The 16,922-nt window shown below is 43.8% G+C and overlaps 1 pseudogene; it reads right to left on the bottom strand.

Moving 5' to 3' along the window:
• Positions 1–9,530: 9,530 nt before the first annotated feature.
• On the bottom strand, positions 9,531–14,618 carry LOC125405579 (uncharacterized; annotated as a pseudogene).
• Positions 14,619–16,922: the final 2,304 nt, after the last annotated feature.

Genomic DNA, 16,922 nt, shown 5'->3' with positions numbered 1-16,922 from the left:
CTGTGCCTCTCTTCTCTTCCATTCGAAAAAGTTTAATAAAGATAGAGAACAGAGCTCGCTTAGGTTCTCATAGCTAATTAGTAACAGAGGGATGAGATTCCACAAAAAATCCAAGCAAGATATGTAAAAAACTTCACTATCGTTTTGTAAGATGTCACTTACATAAACAAAGTGTGTTGGACACTAGGCTCATGAGCTCATCCCTCAAGGCATTCTTAAGGAGGCGAGGTTAAATGCAGCTCCACTGTTAACCTCTGATTTGTTGGTCACGTGTCCTCTGACCTCACGACTTACCTGCTGTATCTGCCTCCCTGCTTCATTCTTAGTCCAGTTTCTGACTGTTACCACACAAAGACACACACACACACACACACACCCTGAGTTCTTCTAGTTCCTGTTTCCACAAGGGAGACTTCATGATGAGCCCCCATGGTCCGCGCACATTAAATTGTGCTGCTTTTGTCTTAGTTTTGTTGTACGTTGGAACAGAGTCTCGGACAGCCCAGGCTGGCCCCGAACTTGCAACATAACTGAGGATGACCTTGAACCTCTGATCCTCCTGTCTCCATCTCCCACATTCTGGAATTACCAGCAATCAACACCATTCCCTGCTGTGCCCACTTCTTTTTTAAAAAAAATATTTTTGGTGATTATTTGGGAATTTTACATAATGCATCCCATCACCCTTACTCCCCAGTCCCTCCCCCCAAAAAACCAAAAGATTTTTAAAAGTTCAATTTGTGTTATCCATAGAGTCGCTGAAGCTCGGTCAGACTCCCGGTGGCCAGGCCCCTTAAAGGAAACAAGCTTTTTCTGCCCCCCACCCATCCCACCCCCCACATCCCCATCCCCACCAGTAGCCATCTATTGTGGAGAACCACACTTCAGCACCCTTATCACAAGTTTTAAGAGTTCTCTTTGATGTCTTCCTATCTAGGGCATTACTTTGTTGGGGGAAGGGGTTGTCACAAAAGCCTTCTATGTCTCTCATGTGATTCATTTGTGTTGATTATAGAGTATTCCAGAAGGAGGGGCAAACTGCTTACCAGAGCTAACACTCTTCTCTGTGTCCTCCTTCTGTGCCACGCTAACCACAGCACACATGGCCACTCAGTGCTGAAGACAAGCAAGTGCGGGGCACCCACCTGCCTGTGTCCCCAAGTCACTGGCCAGGTTCTCACTATGATGCTGAACCTCTGTGATGCCGATGTACTGAAATCACTGATGAGCAGAGGTGGGAAAATCAGTGGGAACCTCACAGGCAGGTTGAACAGGTGTAGAATGATCAGCCCCAGGTTTGGGGTGTAGTCAAAAGACCTAGATAACTAGCAACATGGTCTGTTTCTGCCTCGTCTGTCTGGTTTCTTCATACTCACGACCTCAAGGGCATCATGGACCATGCAGAAGCAAAATAAAAACACAGAGGAGGGAAAATGCTGGACTTCTTTTCCTGGGGAGATAAAATATACATATAAATAAAATGCCTTGTCAGAGACCAACTTCAACAAAAATACCACTTACCAGGGTAGGGACATGAGGATTGGAAAAGTTAGTAAAGAATAAGATGTGAGTGGAAATAATAAAACAGAATACTGAAGTCTGTCATGTTTAATTTTCCATACACTTTTATACCCCAATACAAAAAAGGGAAGAAGACAAAAGACAGCCTTAACTTGATACAAAGGGCAACTACAACAGTTACTTGCTTCAATACTTAAGACATCAAGTCACTAAATCGTGAGAAAAGCATTCTGTTGTTTAAGTGGGGAACCCACCCTAGACCAAGTATCTTAAAGGCAGCCATTCCCTAGGTCAAACTGCCTATTTCAAAAGAAGGAGAAGTATGACAGAATTTCCTGACCTTTGGTCAGTGTGGAGTGGACTTACCTGTGTGGGCCATCTTCTTTTTTTTAAAGATTTATTATTTATTATGTATACAATGTTCTGTCTGTCTGTATGCTTGCTGGACATGAAGAGGGCACTAGATCTCACTACAGATGGTTATGAGCCACCATGTGGTTGCTGGGAATTGAACTCAGGACCTCTGGAAGACCAGTCAGTGCTCTTAACCTCTGAGCCATCTCTCCAGTCCCTGTGTGGGCCATCTTAATGTCAAAAAACACAAAGCAACCCCGAGGGCAAGGTGTGTATCCTCTCCAGTCAACTTTGAGCCAGCTGGAACTCTCTGACCTTCAAACAAGGTAGAAACACACTCAATTTTTGAACCTCCACAGTGCCTCAACGCTCTAAAGCTTCAGAGAAACCCTGTCACAGAAGGAAAAAGAAAAAGAATATGTAAATATAAAAACAAATTAAATAAAATTATGTATTATCCATCAAATACATGTACTTTAATAATTCACACCCTCCATTCTGCCCCAACAACACAAAATTAGCTTGAACCATTATTGTATAAAATGAGGAGGGCTGGCACAATGCTTGCTGCTAAGCCGGGAAGACTTGAGTTCATTCCTTCTGACCCACGTGGTAGAAGGAGAAAACAACTCCCAAGAGTTGTCCTCTGTGTTATTACTTTGGGACACTTTAAGAACTAACCACGCCCACCCCAGTCACTTTGGACTTCCCCCACCGCCATCTTCTCTCTGGTGTGTGTGTGTGTATGTGTGTGTGTATGTATGCGTGAGTGCGTGCGTGTCTTTGTTCTCTCTCTGTTTGTCTATGTTTTTCTCTCTTTAAGTAATAAATGTCTAGCTTTATGTATAGCCTTATGTCCATTTACTCTGCCGCCCACCACATCCAGCCGCCTGACTCTGCCGCTCGCTCGGGGACCCTGACTCCCCCCACCACATGGCGCTGCCACTTGCAGCTACTCCGCGAGCTGCCCGGGACATCCCACCATGGTATTATTTTTAAAAAGAACAATACTCTGGCCAAGCTGCAGATCCAGCACTCAGGAGGCAGAGGCAGGTGGATCTCTGGGTTCAAGGTCAGCCTGGTCTACAGAATAAGTTCCAAGACAGCCTAAGGCACACAGACAAACCTTGTCTCACCATAAATTTAAAAAAAAAAAAAGAGTTGTCCTCTGACCCCTACCAGTTCACTATATTGTCCTCTCTCTCTCTCTTCCTCTCCCCCCTCTCTCACACACACACATCAACGCAATTTTACATTGCATTTGAGTAAGCAATGATTACTACAGCCTGTTTGCAGAAATCCTTCAGAAGCTCAAGTTCTCAGTTTGTCCTTCACCGCTACACTGGCACCGCGTCCATCTTACATACTCTCTGAAACAGTGCAATTTCATAAACCTAGATTATACCCGAGCTACTCCAGATCGCTGACAGCCAACACCCTAATTAATTTTGCAAAGGATCATTCACTCAGAAGTATGCCATTGCCGATTTTTACATGTGCTTCCCTGGCTTAAAGAAAACACACCGTGGGATTAGCATAGAATTCATTCCAAGCGATCTCAAGATATGTGTAAATATATGTCAATACTTTTAGACGGGGAAACAAAGCGTTTTACAAGTTTTGCACAGGCCGTTGTCACCTGCGTCCTACTTACAATCACGTAGTTCACTGACGTGCTCCTAAAAGATAAGTGAGGAAATCTCTTAACACTTGTTCTATTTACTGTCAGGCAGGACACAGACACCCTAAACAGACAGAAATCTACTTAACATCAACACTGTTGCCTTGCCAGCGATGATATGAAGGGCTGGAGACCTAACCCATCTGTCTTATTTATGTATCTGTGTTCCATATCATTACTTGATTGACTGCTGTGTAGAAACAACCTCAAGTGGTTTAAATTTGCCTTTCTCTCATGGCTAATCATGCTGAACATCTCAGGTTTTATTTGTCACCCATCTCTCTTCCGCCCACATTCAAATTGATTATTTTTTCACCATTGATATTTAAACTTTTGTTAGCTATTAGCCAGCCTTGTTTTTGTGAGGTGCAATATTTTGCAGGCTATAGCTTATCTTTCTATCCTCTTCTCAGGGTCTTTTGCAGAGTACAGCTTTCTCATTTCTACCACCTACCAAATGGTCCTCTTCTATGCCTAGTTCTGTAAACAGAAGAATTTTCTCCTTAATTTTTAAGTTTTATATTTGTTTCCTACTTGTGTTTAGGTAACATTTTTTTTCTTTCTTTTTTTTTTTGGACACAGGGCTTTTCTTTGACTGTTGCGGAACTCATTCTAAATCAGGCTGGCCTCAATCTCAAAGATCCATCTACCTCTGTCTCCCGAGTTCTGGGATTGTAGGCGTGTGCTACCACACCTGGCCTTGGCCTTGGTAACATTTTTATAAGGTGTTAGCATTGGGTTAAGGGATCTCAGGAGCATTACTGTAATGACCTCTCCTGTCCCTTTAAGAAACCAGTCCTGCCCACTCCCTCCCCCACCTGACAAGGCAAGTGGATCTTCCTTCTGCTTCCAGCCTAAGCTTCTTCTTTTACATCTCTCTCCTGAAGAGGTAGCTTCACTTCTCCTCTCCCCCACCCCCCCTTCTCTCTCTCTCTCTCTCTTCCCCCCCCTTTCCCCTTCCCTTCCATAGCCCGCTAAATAAATATCCAGCCTCACTCAGCATGGTGTGCCTATCTGTCTGTCTCTCACCAGCTCCTCGTGGGACCAGGTGACCTGCCAAGGTCTCTCACCTGCCATGCAGCTCCCTGCCTGGGACCCACTGCCCCTCATGGCCCGATGCCTGCTGCTGTCCCTTGAGGAATGGCATTGTTTTATTTTTACCATTACAATTGCTTTTTGTCTATGAACATTCAATTTCATTTTTCTGGAAAGCTGTTACTTACTGAAACCATTTGTTGAGAAGGTGATATTTTCTCCATTGAATCGCTTTATCAAAAGTCAGTTGAGAATAATTATGTGGATTTGTATTATCTCCTCACTGTTCTCATTATGACATGTACTACACATATAACTGACTTTATCATCCTATCAAGATTTTAGTTTTCTATAACCTCTACTTATTAATGTAATTCTAAAATTAAAAATATGTTGCAAAAACCATCTCAGTGGGGTTTTTATGAGAATTATAGTGAACCTGAGGATCACAGTAAACATCCTTGCTTCATTCCAAACCTTAAGGAAAACAAAACATTTTATTTTGTTTTTATTGACTGTTTGATTGGTTAGTTGGGTTTTTTTGGCTTAGGGGTTTAGGGTGCTTGTTTACGTGTTTGTTTGTTTGTTTGTGACAGGGTCTCTCTACAAATCCCTGGCTGTCCTGGAACTCACTCTATAGACCAGACTGGCCTCAAACTCACAGAGATCTGCCTGCTTTCACCTAGACAGTTCTGTAATTAAAGGCATGTGTTACCATGCCTGATGGTTTTGATTTTTAGACAGGGTCTCCCCATGTAGCCCAAGATAGACTTGAACTCCCTAGATAGCCCAGGCTGGGCTTGACTGGTCTGCCTGCCTCAGCCTTTCCTGAGGATTACTACTTGTGCCACCACACACAGCTAGCACTCCTGCCGTTGTGATGCTAGGGAAAGGATTTTTGTAGGTGCTCTTTATCAAAGTGGATGAGTCCTCTATTATCATCTACATCAATACTATTTCACTTTGATCCTTGATCAAAGCTGCATCATTCACTGCTCTGCTGCAGATAAGGAGTAGGAAATGACTGCTTCGTTTCCCTAAACCTCAAGCAGAGAGAAATTTATAGCAATGGAGGTCAAATAAGACAGCTCATAATCTCTGCTGCATTATGGGAATAAAAGAAATCATGAGGGGGCTGGAGAGATGGCTCAGTGGTTAAGAGCACTGCCTGCTCTTCCAAAGGTCCTGAGTTCAATTCCCGGCAACCACATGGTGGCTCACAACCACCTGTAGTGAGATCTGGTGCCCTCTTCTGGCCTGCAGACATACACACAGACAGAATATTGTATACATAATATATAAATAAATATTAAAAAAAAGAAATCATGAGTGACTTCTGGGTTTCCAGTTGGTGAATTATACTAATTTCTAAGACAAACAAGAGGAGAAACTGGTTTTTAATTTTAAAAAAAAATAGTCTTGGAAATGTTGAGATTAAAACAGTTGTAAAACATCTGGAATATCTAATAGAGATATTTAAGGCTTGAATTTAGAAAAGATCAACACCTGGGGCAGTAGCCAGGAATTTTTAGGGATATAGATGGAATTTAAAGTCAGAATCTTAGCCGGGCTGTGGTGGCACATGCCTTTAATCCCAGCACTCAGGATGCAGAGGCAGGTGGATCTCTGTGAGTTCGAGACCAGCCTGGTCTACAATAGCTAGTTCCAGGATGGCTCCACAGCTACAGAGAAACCCTTTCTCGATAAACCAAAAACAACAACAACAAAAAAAGAAAAACAACAACAACAAAAAACCTCACATCTGTCCTTCTGAAAAAAAAAAGAAAGAAAAAGTCAGAAACTTTTAAGACAGTCTAGGAAGAGAGAAGAAGAAGAGTGTGGCCGGAGGAAAGCCAGGCAGCATCTAAATGATGGTTTGGAAGCCAGCCTGCCAAATCCATTCAGTAGCTCTAAAAGTAAAATAAAAAAGCCAAACAGAAAGTTATATAAAGAAACCAAGGGAATTAGTTGGTTTTAAAGGCAGCGGTGACTAACGCCTTTAACCAGGAGGCGGAGGCAGGCAGATTGCTGTGAGATCGAGGCCAACTTGGTCTACAAATCGAGTTCCAGGACAGCCAGAACTATACAGAGAAAACCCTGTCTCAGAAAAAGATAAAAAGAAAAAGAAAGAAATCAAGTGGTCGTAAGAAACTAAGCTCCATGGAGAAGATGCCCAGTGCTGTGGCGCCCTAGGGGAAGCTAAGGATGATGAAGGGAGAAAAGTTCCTACTGAATTCTGCAACATGTAGCTGTCAATCATGCTAGTTAGAATAGCTTTCAGGAGAAAGAGACAAAAGTCATCCAATTCTAGTAGGGCCTTGCTGTTTGTATCCCCAATATTGAACAAAAGAAAAAGGAAGGGAGGGAGGGAGGGAGGGAGGGAGGGAGGGAGGGAGGGAGGGAGGGAGGGAGGGAGGGAGGGAGGGAGAGAGGGAGGGAGAGAGGGAGGGAGGGAGAGAGGAAGGAAGGACATGACTGCTCCTAGGTATGGTGGAGGAGATTTATTGTGGATAAAAGGAAGAGCGTAGCCAGAGGGATTGGAAGGATCCAGAGTGAACATGGCCAGATTGAGTCAGGCCTTATTAGGAGGGACAGATGGGATAGCAGGAGACCAAGAGGTCGAAAAGTTTGCGCAAAAAGGTAAAAGGCTCAAACGGGTTGCATTGGATAGGAAGAGCAGCTGGGGGAAAGGGCAGCCCAGCCCCTGGCCAGAAGATTGCAGGGTAGAGGGCAGGAAATGCCAACAAGAAGGACCCTGTAACAGTCAGGGTCTGAGGGATACTGGGAAAACTTAGAGGTCAGGTCTGCTTTTATATGTTAACAGGCACCTTAGTTAGCTTGTCCCAGGTTTGAGAACGAACAAATATAAGGAAAAGTCCAGCAGTGGTGGTGCACATCTTTAATCCCAGCACTAGGGAGGTAGAGGCAGGTGGATTTCTGTGAGTTCAAGGCCAACCTGGTCTACAAGACCTAGTTCCAAGACAGGCTCCAAAGCTACAGAGAAACCCTGTCTTTAAAAAAATATATATCCGGATATAACAGCTGAAGGCATGGCTGGCACACAGTGCCTGGGCCTGCTTCTCTGCGATTTCCTGTGACTTAAACAGCCATGATTTGCTCCTGACTCAGCCCCTACACAGCAAGAAGATATAGACCTAGTACCTCATGCTCTCTTATCGTATGTAACAAAGCTTGAGGTGAGCCCAAGCAGAGCCACGTCTGCAGAATGTAAGTGGGACCTCAGGGCTCTTCTTCCATGAGTTTTCATGCATGGGTGGGGTGAGTATAGCACTGGGGCTAATGCTCTGAGAGTGGTCAGAGCCTGACCGGAAGTGAGCGGCTGAAGATTGGGCACCGGGACTGTTGGGAAATAAGTTGAAGGAAGCTCTTTTCTATTTATTTATTTTTTTTCCCTAGACAGAGTTTCTCTGTAATTCTGGAGCTTGCCCTGGAACTAGCTCTTGTAGACCAGACTGACCTCGAACTCTCAGAGATCCACCTGCCTCTGCCTCCCGAGTGCTGGGGTTAAAGGTGTGCGCCACCGCTGCCCCGCAGGAGCTCTTAATATCTAGGTCCACCTTGGAAAGCTTGAGTAATCGTACAGAGTGAAGTTATATTACCAGAGACTGGTTAAAATGGCAGGTTGGAGACACTGGGCACCAAAGCGGAAGAGTCTCGAACAACACACTGAGGAAGCACACAGCTGTGTGCTGGGAGTGGTAAGGGAAGCCTCAGGAATGTGACAGTCAAATGGGGATAGTTAGGGGCCAGGTGAAAACCCGGAACGCTGGGCTTTAAATTTGCATAAGGAACAACAAGGTTTGAGGGGAAGCAGGAGAGAAGAGGGTCCCTGCCACCATGTAAAAGGGGAGCCTTATGCAGCGTGCCAGCCTGTGTGCACTGCAGGATGGCGCTTGTGTCTGTAATCCCAGTATGTAGGAGACTGAGACAAGAGGATGGCAAGTTGGGGTCTGGCCTAAGACAAAAGATTCTATCTCAAAAAACAACAAAACCAATAAAACGTCAGTGATCTGTGCAGGAAACAGATAAGGACCCCTACACACAATCACACACACACACACACACACACACACACACACACACACATCCTGGCTTGCTCTGCACCACAGTGGGCACCCATCTTCAGAGAGTCTCTCAGAGTCAAACTGTGCCTGGCAGGCAACAAAAACCCCTGTGATTTTTACGTCCCCAAGCCCCAAAGGCCTCTACTCTCCGAGACTGGTGAAGTGATAGTCCACGCTGAGAACCACCGTGCTTGTGACTCGGATAGAGTTACAGCCCTAGCTAAGTCCACACAGTGAGAAGCGTAGGGACACCGAAGAGGGAAACAGAGGTGCCTTCAGCAGGAAACTGGTCCTCACCTCCGAGAAGGGAAGAGGGACACCGGTTGTGTGCATCCAAAACAGAGCTGAGAGAAGAAACCTTGGGCCTAGGGCAGCAGGCCCGCTGAGTGCCCAGGCCTCGCCTCACCCCTATTCCGGCACTGCTTTATGCTGACTGCAATCTACACTCTCAGAGTTCCAGGGACGCTTGATGACGTAAAACTGCGGCTCAGGCATTTCTCACGCCCACAGGCCCCGCGGCTCCACGCCTCTGCTGCAAGCAGGTGCCCAACCCGCTAGTCCACAGGCTTAGTAGGCACAGACAGTTGGAGGGCTGCTACTACAACTGCCACACTACTGTAGGTCCTACAGAGTCAACGCTGGCAGGCTTCCATCCCAGCAGCAGCCACAGTAGCACAAGGGCTCTGGCTGGAAAAGTAGGGCAGGCTTAGCATCCCAACAGTCCTTTCTGGTCTGGCCTGTTTGGACTACAGAGAGAAAATGACTCTCGATTCCTATCCCACCCACCACCCACCCTCACACACACATCAGATAAACCCTAAGCCTGGGAGGAAAAGGTGAATCATCTCCATCTTCTATCTGCCCAGCAAGGATGGAATCACCCGCATCCCAGCTGTCATCTTCCTTCCACTGCAGAGAAGCCATCCGGTTTCCCCGTGGTAATCTGGACCAATTACCCCTCCTAACACTGTTAATCCTTCCCGAGCCTGTTGGCTTGGAAGTCAATGGAAAGTTTGTTGTGGCTCCTGGCAGGAGCACTCCCTGCTCTGAAACCAAAACTTCTATGGTCGTGGGAACAGGAAGCCAAAGTTTCTTAGTGGGTCACTAGGGGTGATAGTGAGTGGAATGATTGTTTCCCTTTTTCACCCCTTGATTCCTGGACCCAAGGACCCTGGCTATTAGAGAAATCGCACCATATATTGGGCATTGATTCAAAACATATCCCACCTTCTGGAGATCCGGGCCCCAGCCCTCCAGGCCTCTGCCGCCTAATTTGCGCTGTAACTATATCTCCAAAAGGCTATCCTACCCTTCTGTCAGGCCTGCTGCTTCAGGATGGTGGGGAACACGGGAAGACCAGTGGATTCCATGATTGTCACACTTCTCTGGCTGTGAAGTGAGTTCCCTGGTCAAAATCAATACTGTGTGGATGCCATGTCAGTGGATCAGGCATTCTGTAAGTCCATGAATGGTGCTTTTGGCAGAAGCATTACATACAAGAAAGGCACATCCATAACTAGAATATCTACTCCAGCGAGGACAATTTATTGTCCTTTCCATGGAAGAAGTGGTCCAATGTAGTCAACCTGATACCAAGATGCTGGCTGGTCACCACAGGGAATGGAGCCATACCAGGGGCTGAGCTTTTGGTGGATCTGGCACTCAGCAGCAGTTGTAGCCAAGTCAGCCATGGTGAGCAAAAGTCCATGTTGTCAAGCCCATGCATGACTTCATCTCTGCCATGATGGCCACTTTGTCCATGGGCCCTTTGGGCAACGACAGGAGTGATTGGGGAAAGAGGGTGACTGCCCACAGAATGGGTTGTCCTATCTACTTGATTAGTGAGCTTCTCAGCTGAAGTCACTTTTGATGGGCATTTACATGGGACACAGTATCTTCACATCATTCGACCATTTGGAGAGAGCTATCCACATACTTCTTCCCCAGATGTCTTTCTCACCAATTTTCCAGTCATGCTCTTTCCAAGTCCCCGACCGTCCAGCCAATCCATTGGCTCCAGTCGTGGATCAGTGAACAACCGCACATCTGGCCATTTATCCTTCCAAACGAAGTGTATGACCATGTGTACCACCCGAAGTTTGGCCCCTGTGAAGATGTCCCTTTGCCAGTGTCCTCCAGGGTTGTTGCAGAAAGGGGTTGGAATGATGCAGCTGTCCACTTCTGGGACTTCTGCATAGCATGCAGAATCATCAGTCAAACCACACCTAATCTCTGCCTCAGTCAACTGATCATAGAGAACATCCCAGGGGGATATAGGTGCATACTTGGCAACAGACAACATTTTAATGGGAGTAGAAACCACAGGCATCTGGGTAACTTCTTTACGTAACTTGCTTGTGCCTTTGGGACCTGCTCAGGCCCGATCACATATATATCACTTTCATTTGATAATAGATCGCCACTGTGCATGTCCTGTTTTTTTTATTTAATGGGTCAGATAACACCCAGCTCATGATAGGCAGCACAGGTTACCTGGTAACTTGGTGGCCCATTGTCAAACATTCAGTTCCCACTAAAGACCAATAACAGGAAAAGAGCTGTCTTTCAAAGGGAGAATAGTTGTCTGCAGATGATGGCAGAGTCTTGTTCCAAAATCCCTGTGACCTCTTCTCTGATTCACCAACAGGGGTCTGCCAAAGGCTCCAAACAGCATTCCTATCTGCCTCTGACAACTCAAGTACCATCAGGTCTGCTGAATCATGTGGTCCAAGTGGTAGAGCAGCCTGCACAGCAGCCTGGACCTGCTGAAGAGCCTTCTCCTGTTCCAGGCCCCACACAAGCTAGCAGCTCTCACAGTTACTTAGTATATGGGCCGAAGTAACACACCCAAGTAAGGAATGTGCTAGCTCAAGAACTCACGCAGGTCCACTAAATGGTGTGCTTCTTTCTTGGTGGGAGCAGCCAGGTGCAATAACTTAGCCCTTCACATTAGAAGGAATGCCTCTGCACACCCCATACCACTGGACTCCTCAGAATTTCACTGAGGTAGAGGGTCCTTGAATTTTGGTTGGATTTATTTCCCATCCTCTGATGCACATATGAGTGTTGCCGACGAGTCGAAAGTGGTTGCTACCTCTTGCTCGCTTGATCCAATCAGCATAATGTCATCAATATAGTGCACCGGTGTGATGGTTTATGAAAGAGACAGATAATGGAGATCCCTTCTAACTAAGGATACAGGGCCGGAGTGTTAATACATCCCTGAGGCAAAACTGCAAAGGTAAACTGTTGACCTTGCCAACTGAAAGTTGGTTGCTTCTGGTGGTCCTTGTGGACAGGTACTAAGATAAAGGAATTTGCTAGATCGGTAGTTGTATTCTATGTACCAGGATATGTGGTAATGTGCTCATGTAAGGACACCACATCTGGTACAGCAACTACAATTGGAGTTGCTACCTGATTGAGTTTCCGATAGTCAACTGTCATTCTCCACAATTCATCTGTCTTCTGCGCTGCGCTGGTCAGATAGAAGAGTTAAAGAAAGATGTGGTAGCAACCACCACCCCTGCATCTTTAAAGAGACACTAATTTCTGCAGATCCACCAAGGATGCAATACTGCTTTGGATTCACTATTTTCTTTGGCAGAGGCAATTCTCAAGGCTTCCACTTAGCATTTTCAACAGAATAGCCCTCACTCCACATGTGAAGGGACCAGTGTGAGAATTCTGCCAACTTCTAAGTGTCTGTCCCATTATACATTCCAGGACTGGAGAAATAAACACAGGATGAGTCGGGGACCCACTGGACCTACTGTGACTCAGACTAACCAAAACTCCATTAATCACCTGACCTCCATGAGCCCCTACTTTAACTGGAGGATCATAGTGTTTCTTGGGGTCTTCTGGAATCAGTGTCAATTCAGAACCAGCATCCAATAGACTCTGGGAAGTCTGTCTATTTCCTTTCCCCCAGTGTACAGTTGTAAAAGGCCATAGGTCCTCTGGGGAAAGACTGGAGAGAGACTAACTGTAAAGCTTGTAGGTGTTTTACCAAGGTCCTTCTCAGGGGAACCTACCTAGTTGTCCCTTCATTCAAAGGGTTCTGGGTCTGCAAACTGGCTCACATCTGGAAACTGATTCACAGACTGAGATTCCCATTTGCTATGATCCAGTGTAGCCTTTCTTTCAAAGAGCAAAAGCTTCCTTCTTTATGTTCTTACCTAGGCTTCCAGCAGAAGGCATGGTCTAGATTAATGTCTTCCCATCTCAAGATCTGGACTAGAAGCAGATCTTCCTACTCCAAACTAAGCCAAAACCCTCACAGGTATGTCCTTCAGTTTTGGATTTTAATTAATTCCAGATTAGTCAAACTGCCAACCAGAATAACCATCACAAATACATTCTAAACCATAAAATAAATCATCATAAATACAAAACAAATGGAAGAATTCATTATATTTTATCAGATATTAATAATAATATCAGATGATAATCAGAAGAAAAACTAAAATTCAACAGCAAGAGAATCAAATATATGAAGCTATAACAACATATTCTGAGGAAAAAAATAGTAAACATAGAACTTTCTAGAACCCAATGAAAATACCACATTCCACAGTCTGTGGGATACAATCCAAGAGGAACGTTTACAGCAACAGGTGCTTACATTAAAAAATCAGAGAGATCTCAAACAAATAATGCAGAAATGCAGCCCAACTTCTTAGGAAAGCAAAAACAAAGCCCTTGTGTGATAGCTCATGCATTTAACCCCAGAACTCAGAAGACAGAGGCAGGCAGATCTCTGTGATTTCAAGGGCAACTTAGTCCACACAGTGAGTTCCAGGCTGGCAGAAAGGAAGAAAGAAGGGAAAGAAGGAAGGAAAAGAAAAATAAAGCAAACCCAAGACTAGTAGATAGGAAGAAAGAATAAAAAGAGCTAGAATTAATGAAATGGAAGTCAAATAAATAATACAAAAGATCAGTGAAAAAATTGTTATTTGAAAAGACAAACAAGATTGAAAAGCCTCTACTTAAACTAAAACAAAGATCAACCAATAATACTAGACACAGCACAAACTGAGTAGAGCCAACTCCCAGACTGTAGATAAGGTGTGAGCGGCTGTTCACAGCCTGTCCCCATGCCTTCCTCATCATGATGGACTGTATCTCTTCATAAACTGAAAACCAAAACAGACTCTTCCTTCCGCCTGTGGTGGTTTGAATGTGAATGAGCCCCATAGGCTCCTATGTTTGAATACTTGGTTCCCAGTTAGTAGAACCGTTTGGGAAGGATTTGAAGGTGTGGCCTTGTTGGAGGAGGTGTGTCACTGGGGTGAATTTTGAGTCATCAGAAGACTGACGCCATTTGTCCTCCCTCTCTGCCTCTTGTTTTTAGATCAAAATGTGGCCTCTCAGCAGTTCCTGCTACTGTGCCTTTTCTCTCCCATCACAAACTCTGAACCTCTGAAACTATAAGCCCTATTCAAACACTTTCATTTCTGAGTTGCTTTGGTCATGGTGTCTTACCACAGCATCAGGAAAGTGACTAAGACAGTCTCCCCCAGAACGAGACTGAACCGATTTGCACCAGGTATACCAAGACCACTCACCAGGGAAAGAGTAGTTGCTTTCACATAGTACAAGGACAAAAAAAACCAAGGTTGGAGCCCACCTCATAGTTATTAAAAATAAGAGCTAAACCATGGCCCTCTTAGAAGAAAACACAAAAGGTGCTCTTGTATGTGCACATGGCTTCTTGTATGTGCACATGGCTTCTTGGTCATACAACTAAAATGTGAACAACAAAGGTAAGCATAGAGAGAAAGAACGTCATCAAAACTGAAAGCCTAGGCCAGAAAGATGGCTTATCTGGTAAAAAAAGAGCTTGGCCTGCGAGGCTGACAACCTAAATTAGATCCTCACAACACACAGGAGGAGAACTCACCGCAAAAGTTGTTCTTTGGCTTCCACACGCACACCATGGTGCGCGCACACCTGAACTCATGCACACAAGGAAAGTAAAATAGTGAGAATAATACGTAAAATAAAAACAAAACTTAAAAAACCAAAACATTTAAAAATATAATACAGAGAAGGGACAATATAGGTACTAAGAGAATATTTGCAAATAATAATATCCAGAATAGTAAAGAACTGTCAGCAACAAAGACAATCTAATTTTTCTTTAAGATTTTTATTTAGTTTTATCTATGTGTGTGAGAGCCACATTCACACAGTGCCTGAAAGAGCTAGAAGAGGGTGTCAGATCCTCCAGAGCTGGAGTTACAGGCAGTTGTGAGTCACCTGGTGTGGGTGCTGCAACTCAAACCTGGTTCCTCTTAAAGAGCAGCCAGTGCTCTTAACTTCTAAGCCATCTCTCCAGCCCCAAGACAACCTAATTTGCATAACATGGCTACAGAACTTTCATAGATATCTCTCTAAAGATATAGAAATGGAAAAATGCACACACAAAAAATATGCTCAATACCACTAGCAACTAGGGGAATGTAGACCAAAACTACAGTGAAGAGCTACTTTATAGCCTGCAGGAGATGTGCATACCAGGAAAGAATAAAGACGTGGGGAGCAGTGTGCAGAGAAATTACAAGCTCAGTGTTACTGATAGGAATGTAAAATGTTCAAAAGCAGTTTGGAGGTACCTCAAATAACTAAGCACACAATCTCTCTGTGATCAAGCAGTTCCACTCCTAGAAATATAACCAAAAAAAGTTTTAAAAACAGATGCTATATGTTCTTAACAACACAATTCAAAAGATGGAAACCATCTTTGGATGGAAAGAAACAGCCCAGATTGGATTCACAACACCCACATGGCAACTCATAACCATCTGTAACTCCAGTTGAAGGGGAGCCTTCTTCTGGCCTGCAAGGGCTCCAAGCATGCACATGCATAATAAAAACAGGCAAAACACCCACACATAGCAAACACTCATACACATAATAAAAATAAAGACACTTTTTAAATGATTAATTTTATATTTTATGAATTTTAATTGAATTTTTATTTGATGAGCCAGGCTTTGTAGACAATTCATATTAAGTAACCAGAAAGGACGTATCTAACAATAATGGTTCACCTTTTGTTCAACCCAAGCAGATTCCACTTTGTTTCGAAGTTATTTCATTGGACTTGAAAATAAACTAGATGCAGCTTCCAATCTTAAACAAAACACTATGAATCAGAGTTAAAGTGATTTAGCTGGGTTTTTCCTTAAGTGTTTTAAAACATATCTGAGGTTTTTAATCGTGAAAGGAAACCATATTAAATACAGCTGGATCATTTCTATATAATTGGCTTTTTAATCTTAATCTGAGTCTGAGCTGTTTATTCCACTTTAGTAATTAACCATTATCAACCTCATTAATGCAACAGAAACCACCAATCATTAATAAAAAGCTTGTCACACAGAATTTAAACAAAGAACAAGATTTGGGCAAGCAGTAGCCTGTTAGAAGCTGCTTCTCCTAATTACATGAGTATTTTAGCTATTTTGTTGTTGTTTTCTGGAAACCCGCAATGTTTCTTTTGGCATAACTGTCCAGCAGTCTGTCTGAGTTCTTTCATACAAGAATAATAATTTAACAGAATTTTTTATGCAATATGCGAAATGCTGCATTTCTGGCTGCTTGGCTACATATGTGAGTAACAAAAATGGGGTTCCCTACTTAATCAAGCCACTCTAAAGACCTTATTTTCTACGTAGCTAATTTCCAGTTAAAGGTAAAGAAAACCTAAAAGGTATATTTTTTGGTCTAAGATGTGTTTCTAGGATAAAAAACAGAAAGACACATTTCTCATGAGATTGCACGGCAAAGTTATTGTGCTTATACTAGAAAACAAAACTAAATTTCCAGTTATAAAATTTTGTTTGCTGTAACTGGCACACCTTTAATCCCAGGACTCAGGAGGTAGAGGCAGGCAGATCTCTGTGAGTTCAAGGACAGCCTGGTCTACAAAGTGAATTCCTGGACAGCCAGAGATACACAGAGAAACTTTGTCTTGAAAAACCAAAACAACAAATAAAAAAGTTATTTGCTTGGATTTGAGATTGCTACCAAGTTTTAGTAATTAGTAATAAAATAAGCTTCACAGCTGTGATCATTTCCCCCAAAGTTTAATATCGTATAAGGTTAAGGGTATTAGTATTTTAAGATAAAGGAAAATGCTGCAGTGTAGCTCAGAACACACGGGATAATAAGGACATGCAAGCTCTGTCCACGTAGTAGTAGGGACTGATCACCAGCTTAGTGTGACCTTTGAGCTA

The sequence above is a fragment of the Myodes glareolus genome, chromosome 17 (genome assembly GCF_982192425.1).
Source record: "Myodes glareolus chromosome 17, mMyoGla1.1, whole genome shotgun sequence".
In the NCBI taxonomy this organism is placed as follows: Eukaryota; Metazoa; Chordata; class Mammalia; order Rodentia; family Cricetidae; genus Myodes; species Myodes glareolus.
The sequence above is the reverse complement of the archived record's forward strand: the minus strand, read 5'-3'. Positions and strand labels throughout refer to the sequence as shown.